The sequence below is a fragment of the Vicugna pacos genome, chromosome 1 (assembly GCF_048564905.1).
Source record: "Vicugna pacos chromosome 1, VicPac4, whole genome shotgun sequence".
NCBI lineage: Eukaryota > Metazoa > Chordata > Mammalia > Artiodactyla > Camelidae > Vicugna > Vicugna pacos.
Window position 1 is genome coordinate 108,337,888 of NC_132987.1, and position 24,706 is coordinate 108,362,593.

General features: G+C 37.7%; 1 protein-coding gene across 6 annotated transcripts in view; it reads right to left on the reverse strand.

The window, feature by feature from the left end:
- Positions 1 to 24,706, reverse strand: part of APP (amyloid beta precursor protein) — a 257,769-nt gene that overhangs the window by 209,834 nt on the left and 23,229 nt on the right. The gene's annotated exons all lie outside the window — the stretch shown is intronic.

Sequence of the window (24,706 nt, forward strand, 5' to 3'; positions counted from 1 at the left end):
ATTGAGAGTTCTCTCAACAGAAACCTCTGTTATGCAACACCCAGGGAGTTAATTACCAATGTTGAAAGCATGAATTTTAGAAGGTCCAAGAGAGGGGGATGCCCAGTACCTAGAACAGACATAGAACTGGAATTTTTAAAAATAGAGCCTTATAGGCAGAGCAGAGTTTAGGGATGTTTAGGGCAGTGAAAATACTCTGTGTGAAAATATCCTATAATGATGGATATGCATCATCATATCACTGTCTAAACCCATAGACTGTTCAACACCAAGAATGAACCATAATGTAGACTATGGACTGTAGTTGATAATGGTTTCGTCAATGTTGGTTCGCTGGTGACGACAAATGTAACACTCCAGTGGGCGATGCTGATGGTGGGGGAGGGTGTGTGTGTGTTCGGGAGGAGGGGTCATGGGGGAACCCTCTGTACTTTCCCCTTGATTTTTGTTGTGAATCTAAAACTGCTCTAAAAAATAAAGTCTATTAATTAAAAAAAGAAAAAAAAAAGAGCCTCATATGTGACAACCAAACTTTGTCTAAACAATAGTTTTCAATCCAATTAATGCCCATTTAGTCCTAAACATCAAATGTTCTACATTTCAACTTCACACATACATCATACACACACGTACATCGTATATACACCGGACCCTGTATAATTGTCTTTATTATGCTCTGACACTGGTAACAAATTCTTTTCAACCTTAGTTTGATGGTTATCTCTTTAATTTTCTTTTTAGTTCTAGTTTTACTGGCATGTTTCACATTCAAAAACATACAGTATCATGATCTTCATACTATTTTGACTCTCGACATTGCTATAGCTCATCAGTCTTGATCTTATGAATGAACGCAGAGATAAGAATAGAGTTAAGGGCAAAAACTGAAGCATCTACTTAGTCCTTTCCCTTCGTTATCTCATTTGACTCTCGGAAGAACCCAGATAAGTCACTTCCACACCTACTTAGATAATCAGAAAGGCTCAAAACCTAAGAGTGTAATCAAGGCCGTTTACTCCAAAGTCCATGCTTACTTTTTTCCACAATGTGCCAGTTGGCATTCCTGCTACTAGTTCTCAAGCCTTTTTATTTTCAAATAAATTTTTCCTCTGATGGCAGTAGTATTTTGCAGTTCTTTGTTACTAGCTTGCTCAAAAAATTATTTTTAGACCAAGTAAAGGAGAAGCAAATCCAGTTAAAAAAAAAAAGAAGTCTGAAAGTCTAAATGTTTATTTAACCTGCATTTCTTAAATTTAAATCCCTAGATGTTAACATCTAGTAACTTTTGGTAGCTGCTGCTTTAAGAGACCTCCCCTGAAATGAAAAGGCAAAACTTTCCCCCTTAATTAGTTTTTTCTTTCAATCAGAACAGCCAATTGAATCAGCAAAGTAGAGGTCCAGAATCTCCAAAATCCCAAACTGTGAATACACGGTCTTCATGGCTTACTTTATTTAATCTCTACCTACTAATTTCTAAACAACGAGCATATAATACATATGCATGCCCCTACACATGTACCAACTATGCAGCCACCTGTGTAGTACATAGTGGTGGTACCCAGAGCAGTAATAAACACACAGCACACCCACACAAAAGTTTACAGCTGGGGAGCAATTAGAGCAAATCTCAAACGACAGTGTTTTGCTAAAATCTCACTCTAGAGTGACTGCACTTAAGTCACGTTGCTAACAAGCTGAAGGACTTGAAACTGGGTTCCTCGGGGATGCTGGTTTGAATGGCATTCACTACAAAGAAATTTGATGGTAACAGATGAACCGCTCTCCAGTATGATTCCCATTAGTGCTGACAGCTCGGGCAGATAAGGGTTCAGCACACCATGCAACACAGAAAAGTCAAATTCTGCTACTCCTCTCCACTTCAGATACAAGAGATAATTTATATGTGTTCACTTTAAGTTTTACTGTTTTTTATCAAATTTGGCCAAGCTCCGCTAAGATCAGCTGACCCTTAGGCCTGTGAAGTATAATAAATGGTTATTATTTTAAACCTCTGAATTTTGGTGTGGGTTGTGGCTTTGCAGCATTATTGTAGCAAGAGAAGCTAATACAGGCATGTATCTGATAGACATAAATAAAGTCCTAAGGGACAGAATCAGGGCTCAAAATTATTTCAGAAGGTAGAAACTTTTTCAAGTTGAATTTTTAAAGTATATATGAGATCGTGTAGTTTGCTTGAAATAATTCTTTGAAGGAGTACAGGACAGGAAAGGCACAGCTATGTAGCTGGTCCGTAAGAAAAAGTTCCAAAGGTTTTAAGAAATGAAAATGAAAGGAAAACAGAAAAAAGCTAACGCAGCCTTTCACACATTACAAATACAGGGCCCTGGGTATCACGGGAAAAGCTGCTGTGTTAGATCACATCTAGGAGGATATTCTCACATTTTTAGATAAACACTAAAAAATTAAAGAAAGGCTACCTTGAAGGGAATCAAAATTGTATCAGAACACTTTAAGGAAAACAGGAAAAAAATTAAGGGCAGAAAATGACATGTGAAGGAAATTCACAAGAGCCAATAAATAGGAAAAGTGATGGAGAGGGTTTGGGAGGAACATCAGCAAACGGTGAGTGCCTCAACAAGGAGCTTCTTATATGGTTGGGTAACCAACCATCATGGTTTCGGAAGGGGCTGTTCAGCTGGCTGGGAAGGTAGATAGGGTTAACAGTTTTCAAAAGTTTTTAAGCAGTAGGGACTTAAGCTCAAATCCTATTTTCTGTGAAACCCTCCAAGCTGGGCACTTCCTCCCTCAGAACCTGGATGTCAACCCCACCCAGCTTGTGGAGGTACTGGTCTCCCAGAAAATCGGCTTTTCTACTATTTCTTCTATTGTTAGCCTATCGGTCTTACATAGATCTCAAGAAAATGACACTCCAGTCCCTCGATATCCACGGCAGGTTTGTTCCAGGTCCTCCCCCTGCTCCACCCTCCATATCAAAATACTGGGATGCTCAAGTGCTTTATACAAAATGATGTGGTACAGTGAGTACCAAAATCCCTGGATTGGAAAAAAAAAAAAAAGAAAAGAATAGAAAAAGAAAAAAAAAATGAAGGAAACTTTCTCAGACAGACCTAAAACAAAAATAAAAGAACAAAATTCCTGGATGCGCAAGTCCTTTGTATAAAATGATGTGGTACAGTCAGCCTCCCGTGGACGTGGATGCCTGTGGAACCCCCGATACGCAGGGTGGACGATACAGCCTAGCACCCTGAATGTACTGTCCAAGGAGGGTGAGCACTAGCTAGTTCAACTGAGGAACTGAATTGTTCCTTTGAGTTCACTGTAATTATTCTAAATTTAAATTTAAAATCCGACTATTCAATCCTATTATTAAAAAACTTCAAGGCATGTTTAGAACAACTTGGGTAAGCACACCTACTTTTTTACTGTAAATTTTATACCCTGTATCCAATTTTTCAAACGAAACTGCAGTGTCCCAATTGAGTCTGATGACTTAATGTGAAAGCTATGTTGCAAAATACCTCATTAATAATTTTATATGCTGAAATGATAATTGGGTTAAATAAAATACATTATTAAGATTAAAATACATTAATTTTCTTTATATTTTTTAAAATGTGGCTCTTAGAAAATTTTTTTAATTGACTTATAGTCAGTTTACAATGTTGTGTCAATTTCTGAGAAAAATTTTAATGACAAATGGGGCCTGTGTTATATTTCTGTTGGACTATGCTGTCTTAAAGATGTCAGACAAGGCAGCACAAAATTTACAACACAATAATAAATTACATTCATGTCAACATAGTACCCATATTACCCATGTCTTTCATTAATCTTATTGCACAGCCTTTTTTATCAACTCTTGGAAAGTGAGGACTTCAATTAGTTCAATTGGCATAAACCAGCACATTGATATTCAGAAATCTGACAAATATTTCAGTATTCTATGAGGTAGGCATCAGAAAATGGCTCAGCTAGGGCATCTGAGCTGTACTCTTTTGGTTTGATTTCCTAGAACTGGAAACAAAGGACTGAGTGAGGGGAAATAAGATGATGTTCCAACACACGTACTAAAGCTTTTAAGAAGATTATAATCAATTGGCCATCTTTAAATTGACTGATTTTTATGGGCTTTTCTTTCTTTTTCTTTATACCTCTATAAATGATAAACACTTTGTTTAAATGTACAGGTTTTTAAAATATAGTTTGTTTTCACTCTCAATTTTTTAATTGAAGAATAGTTGCTGTACAATATTATATGTTAGAGGCGTACAACATAGTGATTCACAATTTTTAAAGGTTATAGTCCACTTACAGTTATTGTTAAATATTGGCTAAACCCCCATGGTGTACAATATATCCTTGCAGCTTATTTTATACATAATAGTTTGTACCTCTTAATTCCCTGCCCTTTATTGCCCCTCCCCACTTTCCTCTCCTCGCTGGTAACCACTATATCTGCGTCACTCAGTATGTTTTCAAAAGGAAATATTTTAATAAAAAAAAGTTAATGCTATTAAACAGACCATGCTCCTGCTCACATTTTACACGTGCCTGTATGAATACATCTTATTCTAATTATACGTCTTCCAGCAAAGGACATGCAAATTTCACTACCAAATGCTTAAGCTGCTAAGATCACACTCCACCAACTGGTATGTGCTTATTGAAATATGTGGAACACAAGCAGTGAGGGTTCTTGCCACGCATAGACCAGGCCCAGCCCTCTCTGAGAGGTAGATGTGTCTGCGGAGAATAGGGTGGGGTGAGAAATGAGGGCACATGAAGTTCTGGAATGGTGGGTCAAGTCTCTCCATCATTTGACACCTCACATTGAGATGATACCAGATTTCACCCATGTGGCACCAAACAAGTACCAAACTCACTATTACCTGAGTTGAGTGCATAGATGTAGCCAAGTAAATGAATAGTCAGGAGCTCTAGATACAATCCATTTTATTGCCTTGGAGTCTACTATCCCCACATAATTTGCAGGCTAAGTTGTTTTGTCTGTCCTGGGGTGGTTCTCTTACTTCATAATATGAGACTTTGGATGTTGACATGGTATTCATGATACCTCACCCATCACCTGGCAGGTGCACTTCGCCTTTATCTTTTACACAGTATCATATTCCTCACTATCTAATGACACAGTTCTGAAATGGACCTTTCCTTTATCAACAGCACTTTATCTATAGCACTACAGTGGATTTTCTAGAGCATAAAGCTTACTCTTAAGGTACAAATGAGTGCAAATTTTTAATTCTTTTTTTTCCCCCTCTTTATTTCTTTCACTTACCCACCACAATGTTGACCCATTCATGATGTAGAGCATAGAAGAAACAGAGCCCCAAGGAATCATGAGATGGAGAGGAGGAGAGAACAAAGTCTTTGGACAAGCTGCAGGTTCGAAATAAATGGAGAACGTGCTTCCAGAAGAAGTGGACTTATAAATGGACCCAGATCATTACATAACGAGCACATGGGAGAGTAGGGCCATATTCCAGTATTTACGTCTTAGAGTTACCCATATTACTTGGGCAAGCAGAAAAAAGAGCATACTTCTTTACCCTTTGTCAGCCCAGAAATTCATTCCCGTTTTCCTTTATAGCTTCTACTAGGTTTGAGGCTTCAGGCCACTGTGAAACTGACACAGGGGGACAGGCAATGAGGACTAAAATGGGGAGAGGTGGTTAGTGGAACGCCTGGTCTTAGGCGGCCATGAGACAGCCAGTACTCATATCTGGACCTGGTACATTCCAGACTGTCTGTATCCGTTAATATCTTTATAATTTCTAGTACTAAAATGGTATGAAAATACTAATAAAGTTGAAGACCCTTACAAAGATGCTCATTTCCCAGGTAAATTAAATCATAATGTTGTCCTTCAATGTACATTAAAATCTCAGAGCAGCTCTCAGTGGGAATGAGGGGCACACACAACCCCAGGACCTTGCTAAACCCTCTAAGAAGTCATTCCCATCTGATTTCCTACTAGCCTGGGGTGGAGCGGCAGAGAGCACTGGGAGAAACAGTGGGCTTGCTGTTAGAAGTGTATGTTTTAGCATGGGCCCAACACAAACAGGGGCTCGTGTTTTCTAAGATGGCACCAACCAGTCCTCGCCATCAGCACGCTGTTTTCAGTTAACAGCGTGAAGAAGATCATAAGTGGAAGAATGGTAATTAACAACCTTCCGAAAAGTCTTTAAAGCAAGTCACATTAGAGTAAATCAGGCAAGCAGGAAGAGAATGAAGAAGGAATAAAATAATTTACTCTGGAAGCTAATTGAGATAGAGGAATTGAGATATTTACCATTTATTTCTTTGTGTGTGTTTATGTGTGTATATATATATATTTTTTTCCTATTTTAACTTCTAAAAAAACTTGGAGGGGAAGGAAATTAGGTTTATTTATTTATTCATTAATGGAAATACTGGGGATCGAACCCAGGACCTTGTGCATGCTAAACTAAGCAGGCACTCTACTGAGTTACAGCCTCCCTTCTTCACCATTTACTTCCGTTCTTATGCCTTCACACAAACACACATATGAACACACTTTCACATGTATGTATAGACAGGAAGAAGCTTGTTGGAATAAGAGAGAAGATAAATAAGTACGTCATATAGGATAAGAGTTCAATTATCTATATGGTGAAGTAGCATCAAAGAATTCATGGTCTTAGGACCACTTAACCTTTCTATTTTTAAAATATTGATAGAACTATTTCAGAGAGGGAACATACAGTATCTTATTTTTGATAAGCACAAAGGATATTTACATTCTATCCTTTGGTTTATTTCCTTTCAAAGTTGCATAATATTTACTTATCTACCTTTCCCAGCTGCTTATCACTCTCAAACCATTGTGCTTTTATAACTAGGATTTTCGGTGCAGGAGAACAGGACTTTGCAAACATAATGGAAATCAGAGAGATAATAAGTTGATGCGAAAAAATCTATGATAACTTTCAAACAGCATTCTTGCTCATTGTTCAAAGTGTTTACTGTTAACTTACCACTTCTAGTGTAAACCAAGATTATTTCTTTTCCTCCCGGGTTATAACACTGAATTCTCAAGGTTCAAGTTTCAGGCTATTTGCTTGATAAGCATGGGTAGATTATCCTCCTTAAATAAGGCATCAAGGCACTTTTCAAAGAAGCTTTCCATTTCTAAAGCCCTAAAACTCACAATAGGAGTGATTCAGATTGCCTTTCCTATCAGAATAAAGACCCACTGGGAATGACAACACTAGGAAAAAATTATTCAGAAAAAGGGCAGTGAAGGTTTTATTTCTACATGCTCAGCTACATTAAAACAAAATCATTGCAGATATAACAGAAGACCAGGAGCCAAAAAAAAAAAAAAAAGACCATATTCAAGTCTTACTTTTCCACTTACATCTAACATCAGTTTCAGTGACACAACATCGGAGTCTTACTTGCTTTATCTCTAAGTGAGGATAGAACCCGGAGGGCTGCTTAGGGGCCCAGGTATGACCTACAAGGAGGCAATTTGAAAGTGACAATGGGAGTATTGTGGGGACATTAGTCCTAGGAGGGTGTAGTCGAGGGTGCCAACTGTAAGTATTCATCTAAGTTTTATCCGTCAGAGTAAAGGGAATGTCAAAACAATTCAAGTGTGTGGAACAAAGATTCCCAGCCCTCATTTTTTTTTAATACGTAAATGCAAACAAGATGAGGATGAATTCACTAAGTTAGGTAATTACTACTCACCTTCTCCCCCTCTCTCTCACTCCCACACATATAAAGCACTCAATAAATATTTACGGAAAGCATTAAGGAATGCCTGGCATGAGAAGTAACAACAATAATAAACTAGAATGTAGAAAATGTAATTATTGATGAAGGAGTGGAACGATAATTCCAACTTAAATGCCTGTGAGTTTGTTGTTTGTTTTTTCTTGCGGCACCAAGAGAGTAATTTCCTCATGCAGGGAAAAGAAAATGTATGCCCACACCCTGCCTGCCTTTGCCAACCCCCAAATACCGGCTACAGCTCAATTTGATCAAGACCCTCAGGCTCCTCCTAGGAAAAAAAAAAGTAAGGCACAAGAAGTATTATCGCTCTGTCAGATTCGGTGTTAATTTTCTGACTCTGAGAACACATTCCGGAAAGAAGCATCATTTTGCAACTCAGGCAGCATTAAAAAAAAATCAGATTATCTCACTTGACTCCAAAGAATTGCACAAATAGTGTGGGCAGCCAGACTCCTTTAATAAAGCATCCCATCAGCTGTTTAAAACATTCCTGCAGCTGAAAGCCCTCAGTTGCACAGAACAGATTCTCAAATCCAGAGATTTCAGTGTAACTCAACACCTACAGTGCAGGCTCATGTTAAAAAAAAAAAAAAAAAAAACACCTGAAAATATGACCGAGAAGAGACAGAAACTATTTGTTGAACAGCTCAGCCAAACAGCACATGCCTTTGATTATCAAACACATGCCCCTGCACTTCAAACAGACAAGGTTTCAGAGTTGTTGGATTCCTGGGTTGAGTTTCAGGGAAGTTCTGGCTTGAAGCCATATATTAAGATAAACATTTCCCTGGAACCGAACACATTCAAGGCTGGGGATGGAGGGGTGACCAGAATATCCTTGACTTCAAAGGACATACAATGGTGGAGACGAAAACGAGGAGGCCCCACCCGCTAGTAAAAGATGGTCACGTGATAAAGCATTGACTGGGGTGATTTGGAGAAGCAAGAGGATGGAGTTTGCATAGCGTAGGCAGACCAATGACTAGAGCAGAAAATGCACATAGGAGAGGAGGCGAGAAAAGCAGGACAGTGTTAGTTGTGAATGACCTTGAATTTGTAAGAAATATCCAAAGCCACAGGGAGCAACTGCCACATTTCAGAGAGCAGGGGCGCCATCCTATCTCTGTATGTGGGGGATGGAGGGGCTCATGGCATCTTTCCTGAGTCCCTTCCTCTCTAAAAAAATTATTAAAAATTACATTTTGGGGCTGTGTTGGCATAAAGATGAGTGTAATTCAAGCTGTATTCCTTAGTATCTATCCATTTTCATAGCTATCTTTTCTTCTGATTTTAAAATAAATGAACATTGAAACATTTTCTTGGGCTCCTAAAGGTAGGTCCAAGGCACTGTGCCAACTATGCATAATGCCGAAGTCGCCATGGGGTGCAGGGAAAAGGGAGATGTGTACAGCCAAGACCACAGCAGGAACTTAAGTATCAGAAGCAGAGCAACAGCAGTGAGGGCAGAAAATGGAAGTGGAGGTGGAGAATCTGAGACTTGTCAGCTTCAGGATGGGAACACAAGGGGTGGCGCTGGCAGAGTATGAGTTTGCAATGCCTTCCCAGCTAACAATAGGCCTCCTGCTAGAAGATTCGAGTTCATCCCAATGGGGTGGAAGAAGGAGGCACTGTCGCATTAGTCACCACTTCCCTGATTTATTAACAAACAACCTATTCTGTCAAGACTGTCGCGCGCCCCAGATCACACCAGGAGTTCTTATAGACAATCTGGCACCTCAATCCATCTACGCTTCCTTGCCTTGAGTGATTGGAAATTATTATAATTTTCTGAACTAGCAGATGTTTAATGTTGCTGTGCAGGGCTACTGCTTTGTCATGGAACACTGTGCCTGTGTAACCTGGGGACAGAATGAGCTGGAATCTTGCATTGCTAATCCATTCCCGAACCATAGGGATGTCTTTCTGACATGTCTACAGAAAAACAAACCCTAAAACAGAGGAAGAACTTGCAATACAATCTACATCCTGCCCTTGAGGGAGAGAAGCATTACGTTGTGTTAGAGAGATTCAAGTTCTACCAAGAAATGGACTGTTTATGTAAGCAAGACTTTTTAAACAAATTGGTTAAAATAAACCAAGAAGGTGTACAACTGTGATCACACACACACACACACACACACACACACACAGAGGAGACAGTATATGGATTAAGATGTCTTACTTTACTGCAATTGCTCATGGTATATAATTCTAAATAATGAGAATTTTTAAGCAATTGGAATGGAAGTAACTTTTCAGATTTGCTCCAAGGTGTTTTATAGGCACGGCACTTTTTTAAAGAGGGAATTATGTGGGTGTACCCTTAACACTAAGCTCTTCTGGCTTAATGAAGGGAAACTCTCAAATATCTACATGCACTTACTTTCTTTTATAAGCACAACCAATTTTCAGTAAAGTGCTTTACCCTGGCACTAGTCTCCCCCGTGTTGTCCAGCTGTGCCGATGGTTCTCCACCAGGGAAAGCTTGTTACCCACGCAGATCATAAGCCATCTTGCTTTTCAAGCCCCATGAATTATTTCCAGTGGAAGAGGCTCAAGGTTTTTAGGAAAGCTGATTGTCACTACCTGGGTGGTACTACTGGTAGGCGGAGGGGAGGGATGTTACTAAACATCCTACAATGCACAGAACAGTCTCCCCCCTCCCTCTCCCTAAAATAGAATTATCTAGCCCAAAATGTCAATAGTGCCTAGGTTGAAAACTCTGACCTAAGCTTTTTCCCTAGGAGGAAAGAATCATGTCTTACTCATCTCTGTATTTCTAGGAAAATACTCAGAACAATACTGGCACTCAAATATTGGTTGAACCAAATAGATTTCCTTCCAGAACATACTGGAATAGTCCAGCTGAAATAATATAAATTGTAACTATGTAAATGCGACAAAATACAGCTTGCCTTCCACAGGTGCAAAATATATGTATACATACAGTTTTAAAAGTACTTAGGAGATCAGAAGTGATCAACATTAAGTAAAATAACCCCTCTGGTTCAAGACTGATCTGTAATTATCTTGTATAGATAATGAAAAATTAACTTGTTTGTATAAACTCCCTCTGGGTCAGTGTATAACAGTATGCTGTCAATTAAGAAGTTGTGAGTCAATCTACATACACACACACATACAAACACAAACACACACAAAAGGGGTGGTAACTGTCACTGAGCAAAATTCACATGAAAGCAGGGTCACACATTCATAACTAGGGTTCCAAGACTAAGGAAATCCAGCTGGATCTTCTTTGCTTGAGTAATGACTTTCTAATCCTATCCAATCATTTCATCATGAATGAATGATCTGGACAGAGGGAGAGAGGGCTAAACCACTGGAATCCCTTTAAATAACTGAATAATTCTACTGGAGTAACAAGTGTACACTAACAGGTTACGTACACGAAAAGCCCAATGACAAGTCATGACCAGAAGTTTCCTATTTCCAGAAACTTCTTTATGCCCTGTATCTGCAACTATGAACCTGGTCTTAATCCATCACTTTCTGAAAGAGCTCTAGAGACCCTGGGAGACTTACAGGTTCAGGGTACCTTTAGGAGGGACTGGCTGAGGGAACCCACACCTGAAGGTACCAAGATAAACCCTGGAATCAAAAGGAAAAGATGCTTGTCTAGCATGTATCTGCTGTTTGGGGAACCTCTTCTCTTTGACTCCTGACTTTCTTTATCTCTGAAATGGATATATTAACACCCCACCTTACAGGACATTATGAGGATTAAAATTCAGTAACATATATCAAATGGATGGTAGGCCATTTGTTTTAAGAGCTAACCATAATGACTCAGCTTGTAACCAGCAAAGAAAGGAAGGACGGAATTCCAAAATGAGAAACTTCCCAAGACATCTGCAGGGACTGAACTACAGCTCACAGAGCCCTTGAAATCTCCTGAGAGTTACTCCCACAAAGATGCCTGCTGTTTATTCAGGAATTCTGAGAGAGGATTTTCTGCTCTCAAGAAAATGCTGACTGTAAACCAGATATGACACACGGGTTTAGAGAATGCCTAATGCCACTTGAAATAGACCATCTTTCCTCATTTATCTGCAAGATGTCTGCCTGCCAAGTTGTTCCTAAGAGAGACAAACCAGTAATGACACTGTGGCCAAGTGTCCTCATTCCCAGCCATGACCTGCAAGCTCAGTGTAGCAGATCTGACTCACCAAGCCGACAGGCTATTTTTACACCATCTATGATATTTTAATTCATGCAGGTTAATGGCTATTTTAGCTCATTTCAAAATGTCTAATTTAAGGTTCATGAAGTCCCCTCAGTGCACTATCAGTGAATCATAACAAGTTTTAACAGGGTGAAGGAGCTGTAGCAAATTTCAAGACGTTAAGAATTTTGGGGTTTATTTAGCCACAGTATTAAATTCATTCTTTATGGGAGTTCTTTTACATTAAGAATTTTTTTGTTGCCAGCGAATATCAATAAATTATTAAGTATGCGTGTACATATATACATATACATATCAGTAATAATGCACACTCAAAATGGCCTGGTGGAGTTTTGAACATGTTTTTCAAAGTATTAACATATGCCTCACTTAATTTCTCAGTGTTCTCAAAAATCATTTCCAAAAGATGTTAACAGTTATTTCCTGCTGGAGGGGGGATTCCACTGTCAAACAAATATGGGAAATGGATCCTTCAAGGTGGACATTGAGGCTTTGGGAAAATTCTGTAATAATGAAGCCAGTTTAACTTTTTTATACCAAAGTTTCCTAAATATATCTGGTCATGAAACCCTTCCACTGCAGCCCATTTAACATTATCTGGAACAGAGTTTGAAAAACATTCTAAGAGACTTGAAATGGATAATTAAGCAAAAATTCAGCAGGCCATTTTGTTTGTGAATGTAACCCTCACGTGAATTAGAGTCTATTCGTTGCTAATTGGGAGGCTGGCTTTTGTATGATGCTGAACTCTTTCTAGCGTCTTTATAGTGAAAATTAGCATAACTTTTTAATTTTTGATGAAAAGATTAAGAAATAGTGAGGTTCTGGTTATTACATTAATTGCCTTCTACTTACCTGGTGCTTTTCAAGGTCTTCTCCAATTTAAGAATTGTGCTGACCTCTTTCTCACATGTGTGAAAATGGGAAAATCAGAAGTAATTTGTATCCTCTACTGTTCCATCAGTAGTAACTGTCATGCTGTGTATTGTGGAAACAAAAGCACTACTTTTTTCTTCTCTGGGGTATATGCTTCAGGTCAGAGTTATGGCATCCATGTCTTCTGCCTTTTCTTTTTTTAGTCCTTATTCACCCATTGTTTTTACTTAGCATTACTTTATTGAAATTTACAGATGTGATTTTGGAATCCTGGGATGTGATTTTGATACATGCACCTGTCATCAGCCTTCTCACATTTACTTCTTTAGATGAAAATAAATAAATAAAACCAAAAAGAAGTCTTAGAGGGAACAAACAAAACCAGACACAGATCACCATTCTGTGTGCAATGTTTAAGACAGCAAAATCTGTATCATCGTTTTTAAAAATAAGTGCTATAATTAGGCCCTCATAACTTAGTCATGGATTAGATTTAGCCAAAAGTTTTAAAACATCTCTGAAAGAAAACTTTTCTGGTTTTAAATTCCTGTTTGAAGATCCCCAAGTTTCTCAGTGTTTCTCTGGAGGTAGCACTGCATTCACTTTTCAAGGGAGGAGCAAATCTCTGCAGAAAAGAACAAGGACTGTCTTCATAAGGAGACAAATTTGTCCCTGACAACAGTGGCTTATAGCTGACAAGCACAGCAACTAACAAGTGCCTTTGAATTTCAGGAAGCAAGCATTGCTCCGTATTTACGAAACTCATAACATCCTCCAGAAAACTTGTTTTGGATATTCAGAATATTCCATAAGACATTCTGTAACATAAAAATACGTAGAAATGACTCAACTCTTGCCTAACTTTACGGCCAAAGGCAAATTCCTGTTTCTAAATGTGTCAGGTCTGGACAGCACAAATTTGGGAGTCTTAAAACCAAAACAAAGACTTTACTTCTGTTTAGCGATTTGTATTTTTAGCAGTAAGTCTTCCTTTCCTTCCTCCCTCACCACCACAGAAAAGAAAAAAGCAGGAATATTTTGTTTTTAGTTAAACAGCCAACACCATCTTTTAGATGGGAGTTCATTACTAAGAATAAATTCTATATTTTCCTTTGAGTATATCCATTCCTGGGTAGTATAAATTTATGTTATCAATAAAGTACTGAAAAGGCCCGTAAAATATTTCATTATTACTCAAGGAGCACCAAGGTTGCCTAGCGAAATGTAACCTAAATTTTATAGTTCACAGTGGTTCTATTAACTGCTTTTTTTTCTTCAAAAACAGTTGAGTCTAGGGGGTGGGAAGGGATAAATTGGGAGTTTGAGGTTTGCAGATATTAACTACTACATATAAAATAGATAAAAAACAAATTTCTTCTGTATAGCACAGGGAACTATATTCAGTATCTTGTAGCAACCTATAATGAAAAAGAGTATGAAAATGAATATATGTATTTTCATGCATGACTGAAACATTATGGCGTACATCAGAAATCGACACACTGTAGCAATAAAAAAAGAGAAAAAAAAATTAAGTCTAGAGCAAGACACTCAACCAATCAAAATATTTGTTGGCTCCTTTTACTAAGCCAAAACAAAAATTATTACTCTTGCAGAAACATCAACTGTGAGATGGAGGCATGCTTAAATAATAAGAAAACGCATAAAGTAAAATTTCAGCATTGATGGACACTTTATAGCCAAAATGAGCATCTCGGTAAAAACACGCAATTGTCAACAACCTCCTCTGAATTATGAAGCCTTATTTATTGACAACTCACTTGAATACCTAGTTCAAGTCATCTGAGAAATCCAACTAATCTCATCAGTGAGAACCATTATGTAACACACATGTGATGTGTAACACACTATGGTTGAAATATAGCTAAGTCTGGAGTTTCAAATTGTCAGAATGATAAACCATGAAACTCAAATTTGACACCCAATTTACACAGATGGGTGTCTACTTCACATGAGTTGGTGATAATTAGTTTTTTTTTTTTACTAGATCTTCTTTTCTAAAACAAGGGAAAATACTACAACAAACTCCTCACCATGTTCAACAGCTACAAAAAAATCCCCCAAGCTGCCCATCTAATTTTTAGATGACAATGGCTGGATCTAGCTCTGCCACTAGATAAAGGATTAATCTTGTAAACAGGGACAGTTAAAAAAAAAAAAACAAACAACAAACAAACGTAAGATGAAATTGGTTTACCAGGGTAAGAAGTTATGCCGCTTACATGCCACCTGCAGATCACTGGTAATAACGTAGTTTAAGGATGAAAAAAATTAAACTAATATAAGCCACATGTCTGAATTCTGATTTTAGCTCAGCCTTATAATAATTAAATCTGCACCTTGTACCCAATAGATAATTCAGCATACTAAAGCTCTTTCAAACCAAAACCGACAAAGAACAAGGCTCCAGTGTGATGAATTAGACTTTTGAAGTCCAAGATAAAAATCAGTCCTTTTTAAGAAATTAATTTTAGTTCTTCCTCACATTAAAAAAAAAAAAAAACTCTCCTACTCTGGAACTACCCCAGGACTTGACATTTCCATATGCAGTTTATAATTATCTGCCTCATGGCCTGGATATTTGTTTAGTATCCACAGTATGCTTTATCTCCTTAAGTCCTGCCTCTGCTGACACAGTGCCGCCTTGCCCAAATGACACACAAATATTTAGTTACTCCAAATTAGTTTAAAAAAAAAAAGTTAATTTTATAGCATTTTGAGATTTAAAACCATTTCTAAGGAAAATACACTGTGTTGACTCACAGCAGAATCTTCCTTGTTAAATTCTAAGTGCAAAGACCCCAAAGGTCAAAATGAATAAAGAACTGGCTTGATTTGAGATAAGAAAGTGAGTGAATGGAAAAGTGGTCTTCCTAGTTCACTCTGTACTAGGAGTTCCCTATATATACTTCATTGCTGAAACTTAATGTCAAAGAGAAGATTAAAAATCTAATAATTCCAGAGTAATTGGAAGGAACCTATTAATATCACATATGCAATTATTACTAACACAGTTGCCAACTTTTTGATTTTAGGACCAGCCTAATGTTTGATGCTAGATGCAGACTACGTTTGAATGTCTTAATTTTATTAATTATAATTACTACGGAAACGAATCACTAGACTGTGGATTAGGCATAAATCTTGTTCTACATCTTTCTGGCTACTAGCTGATGAACAATGAGAATAAAGGATAACACTCCCCTTTCAATATGAAATCAATCAGGACTAGTCTAAGAAAATTTTCCTCCAAGGAAACAGAGCTCTGTTTTAAATGACTAGATCTTTCTGGCTCCAATCTAGAACATAAATTTAGTTAACAACTTTGATTTCTAGCAAAATGACCCTCAATATTTCATACTGACTTCCTTGATGTTGGAATTCCTTTAAAGGAATTTCCTCAAGGTGTTAAAGCAGTTTAGCATTTAAAAGAAAAGCAATGTTTGTCTGTTTGCAATTATTTATATATTTGTTCCAGTTTCTAGTCCATACTTTACATATTCTTGGAAGCATAATTTTAACATGCTCTTCCAGAAAATTACTGACAATAACAAATATGAAACCATCACTATTATTAACATCTGCAAAAAGAGCCTGGGCTGCAAATCAAAAGTCAGATTAAAAGAGTACATAATTAATTTAAACACATCTCTCTGTAAATACAGCAGTGCCCACCTCCTGGTATTTTTAGAGCTTTGTATCCACACTATCGCTGGGGAATAGGCAGCAAGGTAAGGATGCTCTGCGCATAATCAGATAGCAAGCCAAAGATAAAGCCAGGATTAGAATTACCTTCTTAAATTCCTTAGCTTATCAAGAAAGCAGAGCTGGCGAATACGGATGATTACCTCTACAGAAGCACCAGAGTTTCTCATCCAGGAAGCCAAGACCTCCCCCGTCTATCTGAAAGCCGGTAGCGATTGAAAACAGCCACGTTAGACACAACTTCCATACCTCAGAACGTGCGACAGTGCAAGTACATCTTGTTACCCCAAAAGGTAAAGCCCCCAGTTCTTGTCATACCTGAAAGAAAAGTTTATAGTCGGGAGATGGTGCATTGTGTAGTGAAAGATTTCAGAAGATTTATTTAGAACAGGAAAAGTACACCTTCAGGAACGGGAGGTGAGCTAATCCAAGGGAGGAAAGAGACGTTTTTTTTCCTCCCCTTTCTCTTATTACCCGGCTTAGAGGTGGTCTCTTGATTGATTGACGGCTCTAGTCCCGAAATGCTTAGTCATGTTTGGCCCTTTTTGCGCATGTCCTTACCCAGGGAGTACACAGAAAAGACATGGAGGTGGGGGGGCCTAAACCGCAGTGTTAATTATAATACAATGAAAATGGGGTCATGTCCAGTTAAGTCCTTTCTGCTACCACGCAGTCAAGCTGTCGGGTTCTAACCCGTTTCTTGCTGGCGCTCATTTGGAAGTAAAGCCCCTTTATGCTGGAGGCGGGCATAACGCCATATTCCAGACCATCTTTCCCTCTCCTCCACCTATCTGCCCGGTGCCCCCACTTATCTAACTACCTAACAATATCAATATATATAATTTAATTTCATACAACTTCCTAACTAGTAGTCATGGAACCACGAAAATCCATGCAAAATCCAGAGGAGATTTCTGGTTAATTTAATGCAAACTCAATCCAATTACTTCATGCAGACCTCTTTCCTTTTTACCATCACAAATTCTCATTTTTTCTTTTTAAAAAGTTTTATCGGACATTTAAAAAGACTTTACATTTTGAATTAATTTTAGACTTACAGAAAAGTTGCAATGATAGCACCGTTTCCATATCCCTCTGCCTCAACTTCCTCTAATGTTAACGTCTTCTACATAGCCATAGTAAAATGACCCCAAATGAGAAATTAACACACAAATTTTCATTTTCAATCTCCCTGTTCATGTATCAGGAAGAATGCAAACTACTTAGAGAGGTCAATATACTTGGCTATTGTCTCAAACTCATCCTCTACCCCTCACCGCTTAACGGAGGCACTGGGGATTGAACCCAGGACCTTGTCAAACTCCTCCTTGAGTAAATATTTTCATTTGCCAAATAGTGTGTCTTCCATCAGAGGCTGAATGAAATTCTTACCTAGAAGATACTGGAACTAGAAGAGCCCTGCCTGCCTTTTCCCTCTTTCTCGCCTTAGACTTCCATCTTCTCAACTTCACCAAACCAGGGGTGCTTTGCATATTACTCAGGAGGAAGAAGTAGAGAGAACAGAGGTAGGAATATGTGGAACTGTCTTTTAGAAACTTAGTCACATACACATCTGTAATCCTCATACTGCACCCTACTGCCTCTCCGAACACTAGACTTGTACAAACACGTATACACACACTTCCCACATATCACACTGCCTCCCTGCACACGACTTCCTCACCCCACCACACAAGACACACACCCACACAAAAACAGCCCCACACCATACACACACCACACCCGCCATACACAACTCTCCCATATACCCCCACCACACCCACATATAATCATGTACCACATCTCCTCACCCTGTAGAAACCCCCCAACACACCACCCACACATGCACACACCACATTACATACACATGGGCAATATGCAATCACCAAACTATCATGATAAACCTTTAAACAATAAATAAATAGATGATTTCATGGTTCTACTCCATCCCGGAGCAACTGGGCTCAAGGGAATGTTATTTTTTAATGTGTACAAGCTTGTTTAGTAAGTTACTGTAATGTTTTGCCCCCTTAGAAAAACTGAAACTTGAATTTGACAGAAGTTGACCTTCAATTCATCTTTGGCATCTACAGCAATGTGATGCATAAAGAATTTTCAAAATGTGGATTTTTAAAGAACAGTTTATTTAACTCGGTCTACCTTGTCTATTTTTTTAGGGGTGCTTTGTAAAAATTTGTGCTGATTGCTTCCTTGTATCTAAGCTTTGAGCAACCTATAAGGCAGAGAATGGACCCAGAACATAGGCTGGTTGTTTTCTTAAAAAATAAAGCTGGTTTCTAACCTAGGTTCAAGTCCTGGGCCTGACTCCAAGGAAAATCTGTCTTCTGCTGCTAAATTAGAAAGACCCTTCCCTCGAGAAACCACAATCCAGTCCCTGTAGTTCATTGGTTTTCAAACTGTGCTCTCAGGAACCCTGGGGTTCCTTAGAGGTGCTTCAGTATTTGAAAGAGGCCAAATAAAAGAAATGGTTTTTAAGGTTTCAATGGACGCAGATTTTTTTTAACATATTTTATATATTGAGGTCCTACCCAATCTATTTTTTGTTTGACAGAATTAGTTACATTGCCTTGTGTTTAAACCCAAGTGAAAACCCATGCCCTCTACCCATGTCACAATCAGAAGTAGAATTTTTGTAACTATTTACATTGATGGATGTTAACTAGACTTATTGTGATCATTTTGTAATATATACAGGTATCTAATTATTATGCTGTATACCTGAAACTAGTATGTTGTACATCAATTATATCTTAAAAAAAAAGTAGAACTCACACTCCAAGAATTTTCACTGTCACAAAACAAGCTGGAGGTTGGTGGGGAGGGATGGGCTGGGGCAACAGTCCCAGCAGAACACTGCAGAGAGCGAAAGCAGATTGCCAAAACCAGACAAATTTTTGGAGCTATAATCTCTCACTTGAAAACTCTAGATAGAACTAAACTAAAAAGTACGTATTTCTAAAATTCAAATAAAATAAGTCAAACTTAAAAAAAAAGACCTAGCAATAACATAAAAGTATTCTAGTCACCCGTCCCAGGGATAAATTAAAAATACAGGGGGTATCCTATTTCTGTTTGTTCATTTAGTGGATATGAGTCATGGCTGTCCCTAGGACTCTACTGATGAAGCAAAATACATATTTGTTCTATAAACAAAGGGCTCCCTAGGGAACTTATCTTCCCCAGAAGTGAGAGCTGTCCGATAGGTATTTTTTGTGGTGATTTTAGATGGAGTCTGTACATTTTAATATGGTAGAAGAGGCTGATCAATATCTTGAACTGCAGGGGCTGTAAGAAACACCATGATGCAACGTAAGTAAGAGATGAGAAATAAGTAAGGGAAGAAGGTATGTCAATGCACAAAACCAAACAACTGGAAAGAAAAAGACAGAACAGCCAAAGGTGCACCCCCCATGACCTTGAGAGGAATGTATTTTATCATGTGGACATATCTTAATTTCAAAGGTAACTCAATATCAAATGATTATGTAAAAAAAAATCATCCTTCACCTTGGGAAGGATACAAAGGGTTATTTCTTCTAGAAGCTCAATTGTCAACTGATTGTAACTCTACAGGTAAATTTACATTAGTGATTCTCAAACTTTAGCTTCCATCAAAATCAATGAGAGGGACTGTTAAAATAGATTGCTCAGCCCACCCCCAGTCTCTTGAGAACTATGGGATAGTCCATGATCAATTCCTGCAAATTACCAGATTTTAAAAGCAGCCACAATTTCTGAAAACTCAGTATACAATCAATGAAAAGCATTTCATTAAACAGAATTTTCAAGCAGAGCAGGAGAGTATTACAAAGAGAATTAATGTAATTCTTGGACTAACATTTCACGGACTAACAAATTAAACAGGTACCAAGTAATTTGTCAATCCCAATCCTACTTTGGTCATTACAAATTTTTGTAATATTGTAATTTACAAAAAGATAATACTACCTGGGAACAGTTTCACTTCACACAGACTTAAAAGAATGCCTCCTTCACAGAACTCACTTGAATAGTTGATAAACTGAGTGCCAAGTCTTGTCACTGGTCTGTTTGAATCTGAGGGTGAGCTGGCCCCAATCACCTTCAGTTATATCAGCGGCTGTGGAATGCTCCCTGCAATCAACAAACCGCTGCTGCAGTGACCACAAATGACCCACATCAGAGCTTCCCTCCTTGACCAGGTAAGTCAACAGAGCATCAGAACTAACTCAGTTTCCACCAGGCACAGCATGGCATGGATCACAGGCACTGGGGACGAGCTAAGAGGTGATGAGCGCCAACAATGGACAATATAGCCCGAGTATCCTAAATAAATTTCCTTTTGTAAATTTCTTAACACAAAGCCCAGTGTCTGGGGTGAGAGAGGAAGAACAGAATCCTAAAGAACCTTTGGCCAAAATTCCATCTAAGGTTTACCAGTGATTTAATTTCCACTAACTCCCACCTCTAAATCAAGCTTCTGAAAAAGCAGCAGCAGTCGAGATAACAATTCAAGATGAAATCCAGATTTCAACAAATTCAAAGTCTGTATCAAAATGAGAACAGTGTAAGTTAATCAATAAAAAAAAACTTAAAAAAAAAAAGACACAAATGAAAACAGAAACAGACTCACAGACATAGAAAACAAACTTTTGGTTACCAGGAGGGAAAGGGGATGGGAAGGGATAAATTAGGAGTTCGAGATCTGCAAATACTAACTACTATATATAAAATAGATGAACAATTAGTTTATACTGTATAGCACAGGAGACTACATTCAGTATCTTGTAATAACCTATAATGAAAAGAAATATATGTATATATATGTATGACTGAAATATGCTGTACATGAGAAATTGACACAACACTGTAAACTGACTATACTTCAATTAAAAAATGGAATAAAATTATTTATAAAAATTTAAAAAGGCAAAAAAAAATTTTTTAAATAAACCTTTTAGGTAGAAGATATATTAACACCTTTAAAAAAATTTTTTTTTTAAGTAGTAGCCTGTATTACTTCTTACCAGGTTTTGCTGCTGGTGTCAATTCATGGGCTTTCCCTTAATTTAAATTCAAATTTTCTATTGGAAGAATGACAATGAATATTGCCGACATTATGAGTGTGTTTGGGCTAAAGGTTCTCAAGTTTCTTTCTAGCTTTAGCCTTATAAGTCTAAGAAAACAATTCATTTATAGACTGTCTAGAGTAGGAAAAATAGAGGATTGAAGTCAGACTGCACAGGCTTAAATTCTAATACCTAACTGTGATCGACAAAAGGCTATGATTTCGGCTCCTCACCTGTAAATTTGGGGATACCTATCTCATAGAAACAGTGTGAGAATTAAATGAGCATGTAAATTGCTTAAGGAGCAAAAATAAGGATGCTAATGATGACATGTAAATCTGAAGTTGCAAATACCAACACAGAGCCTAAAATTTTCAGAAAATTACGCCACTTGCCCATTATATGAGCCTTGAAGTTTTCACAAGCCACAAATTAACTTGAATTTTACGTAAATGTTTTACACTTAATATGAATAGCCTGACAGTATATTTCATAATTTCCTGATTTCACCTGCACTTCGGGTGTGGCCACATTACAAGAGAAAAGAAAACAACAAAACCAAAGGAAAGATAATAAACTGTTTTTAATGTTGTACTGAAAAACAGAACTGCAAGGCAGGGTCATGGATGACTGAGTTCTTTTGGGGATAAGAGCTGACACTGAAGGCAGAGTTAAGAAGGTTACATGCTGTCACTTACACACGTGGGTGTGTACACAGGCAGAGCCACCTGAAAATGTGGCTTATAACGTTATAAGCCAATCATCAATGCTGGCTTACAGAGTAGTAATAATAAATATTTACTGAACTTATACTGTGTCCTATGGGCTATTTTATTTCTTTTAATCCTCACAATAACTCAAGAAGTTAGGTACTTTTCTAATTATTCCTACTTTACAAATAAAGACACAGAGATGTGTAAAGTGACTTTTCAAAAAGGAATGATAACAAACAGTTATTACAAAGAGATTCATACAGGTAAAAAGCATTCAAGAATTTAGAAAGGCAAGGTGTGGCAGGGAGGCTATAGCTCAGTGGCAGAGCGCATCCCCAGCATGCAAAAGGTCCTGGGTTCAATCCCTGGTACCTCCATTAAAACAAATAATCTAATTACCCCCCCAAAAAAGAATAAAAAATAAATAAAAATAATAATATGAAATGTAAAAAAAATGCTCAAAACAAAAAGACAATTGAAAAAATTGAAAAAAAAAGAAAAGAATTTAGAAAGGCAGTGAGCTGCTTTGATGGACCTGTGGAAGGCCCCTGACCTGCACCGGCGGCAGGCACCCCAGAGATAACCAACTGCGCAGGCCCAGTTAGGTCACCTCTGCTGAGCTGCAAAGAGCCCACGTGGGCTGCCTGGTAACACTACGTAACCTATGGATAAGGCTGCAAGAAGAAGGAAAATAAATGGTATCCACAAGCCAGATGCTAGTTCCCAAGGATTGTAAAAGGAGTTTTTATAGCCATTAAAATGATTATGCTGTGGTTTCACTGTAGCATAAAACATGGATGTCAGTGGCTTGGTAAATATCCACTGGGGCTTCCTTAAAGCCGGCGACCCACCTAGAACAGGTGAAATGCCTTCGCAACCACGCTGAGAACGTTGAGAAACTAGGAAAGCTCAAGAAGCTGTACTCCCGGACATGCCTAGCATGCCGTCTCCTCCCAATGAGCTTTGCCAGGGAACGTCACACCTGGTTCGTTGACTGCAGTAACTAACAAGTGTCTGAGATGGGCGTTTCACGTGCTTATTTTCACCCAGGTTCATACCCGTTTTTCCCTGGTCCCATTTCAACCCTATTAGATGTTTCCCTGTTCAGAATTAAGATAGTGTCACTTAGCATCTATTAAGAAAATTAGTAAAAATAAATCCTACCTGTATCTCAGTAATAGGCAAAATTTATGGTGAAATAGTCAACATTAAATTTTTATTAAAGAGGGTGAGTTGTTTTTAATCAATGAAGTTATGAGCAATTTAAAAATCTTCATTCAAGGTCAAAGACGGCTTTAGAAAAAAGTTCAGCTTTACTTTACTCGCTGTAACCTCCAACTTTTATAAACAATGTGGAATGGGAATCAGTTCTGATAACAGTTTGATAAAATGAGTGGGAAAATCAATTGTACAATGGAAAAAATGCTAAAATGTTAAATATGTAATATTTAAACCAAAAAAAGGATAAAAAAGAAACAGGCCTTCAAAAATAATGAAGTCTTGAAAATCAAAAGTTATTGGTTATTGTTCTTTTAGACTTTACCATAGGAGTTAGAAAGGTGCCCTGCTTAGGTCACTTATTAAGTATCAAGAGCCTGGGTTCCAACCTCAGCTCAAGTGTCTGCCACAATTTGAGGCAAATGATGCAGTCCCACTGAACTTAATTTTGTTCATATTTTATATTGAGATGGTATTTGCCCTGCCTTTCTTATGAAGCCATAAAGAATATCAAATTAGTAAGTGAATCTTTATATTACAAACATCTTTGTAAACTGGAAAGATTGTTCTCCATGTTTCAAATTTGGTTTACATTTATCTGTAATACAGTCTCAATTTACGGTCTTAATTCAGCATAATACTGCACAAATATTTTGTCTGAAATAATGTGTATTTTTTTATATTTCCCCATATCCAAATAGTCGTTAAAACATTTGTTATTAACTTAGGAGTGTCACCATTCAACCTTAAGTTAAGAAGAAAGTTTTAATTCCCGTTTGTTAAGAAAGTATAAAATAAAATAAAGACAAAGATTTTATCATGGCCAAGCCTTTTCAATAACTTTCTGGGTTAAAATGCAGAAACTGTCAGTATGAAGTCCAGTGGGGAAAGAATACTTCCCTTAAATTGAGGAGACTTCTATCACTACTGTTAGTATCAACTTGAGAAGGGACATTACAAGCATCAGCACTAGAAACTCTGAATTGAAGGAGTTACTTCCCGATGTCCCATGAAGGGCAAATAAGCCTGAAGTAATAAATGACATTTCCAATACTTTTAAAAGCAACTTTTGATATAAGAATCAGCCACCCATTAAAATAAATAGATTAAATTCACTGAAATGACCAAGTTTTATG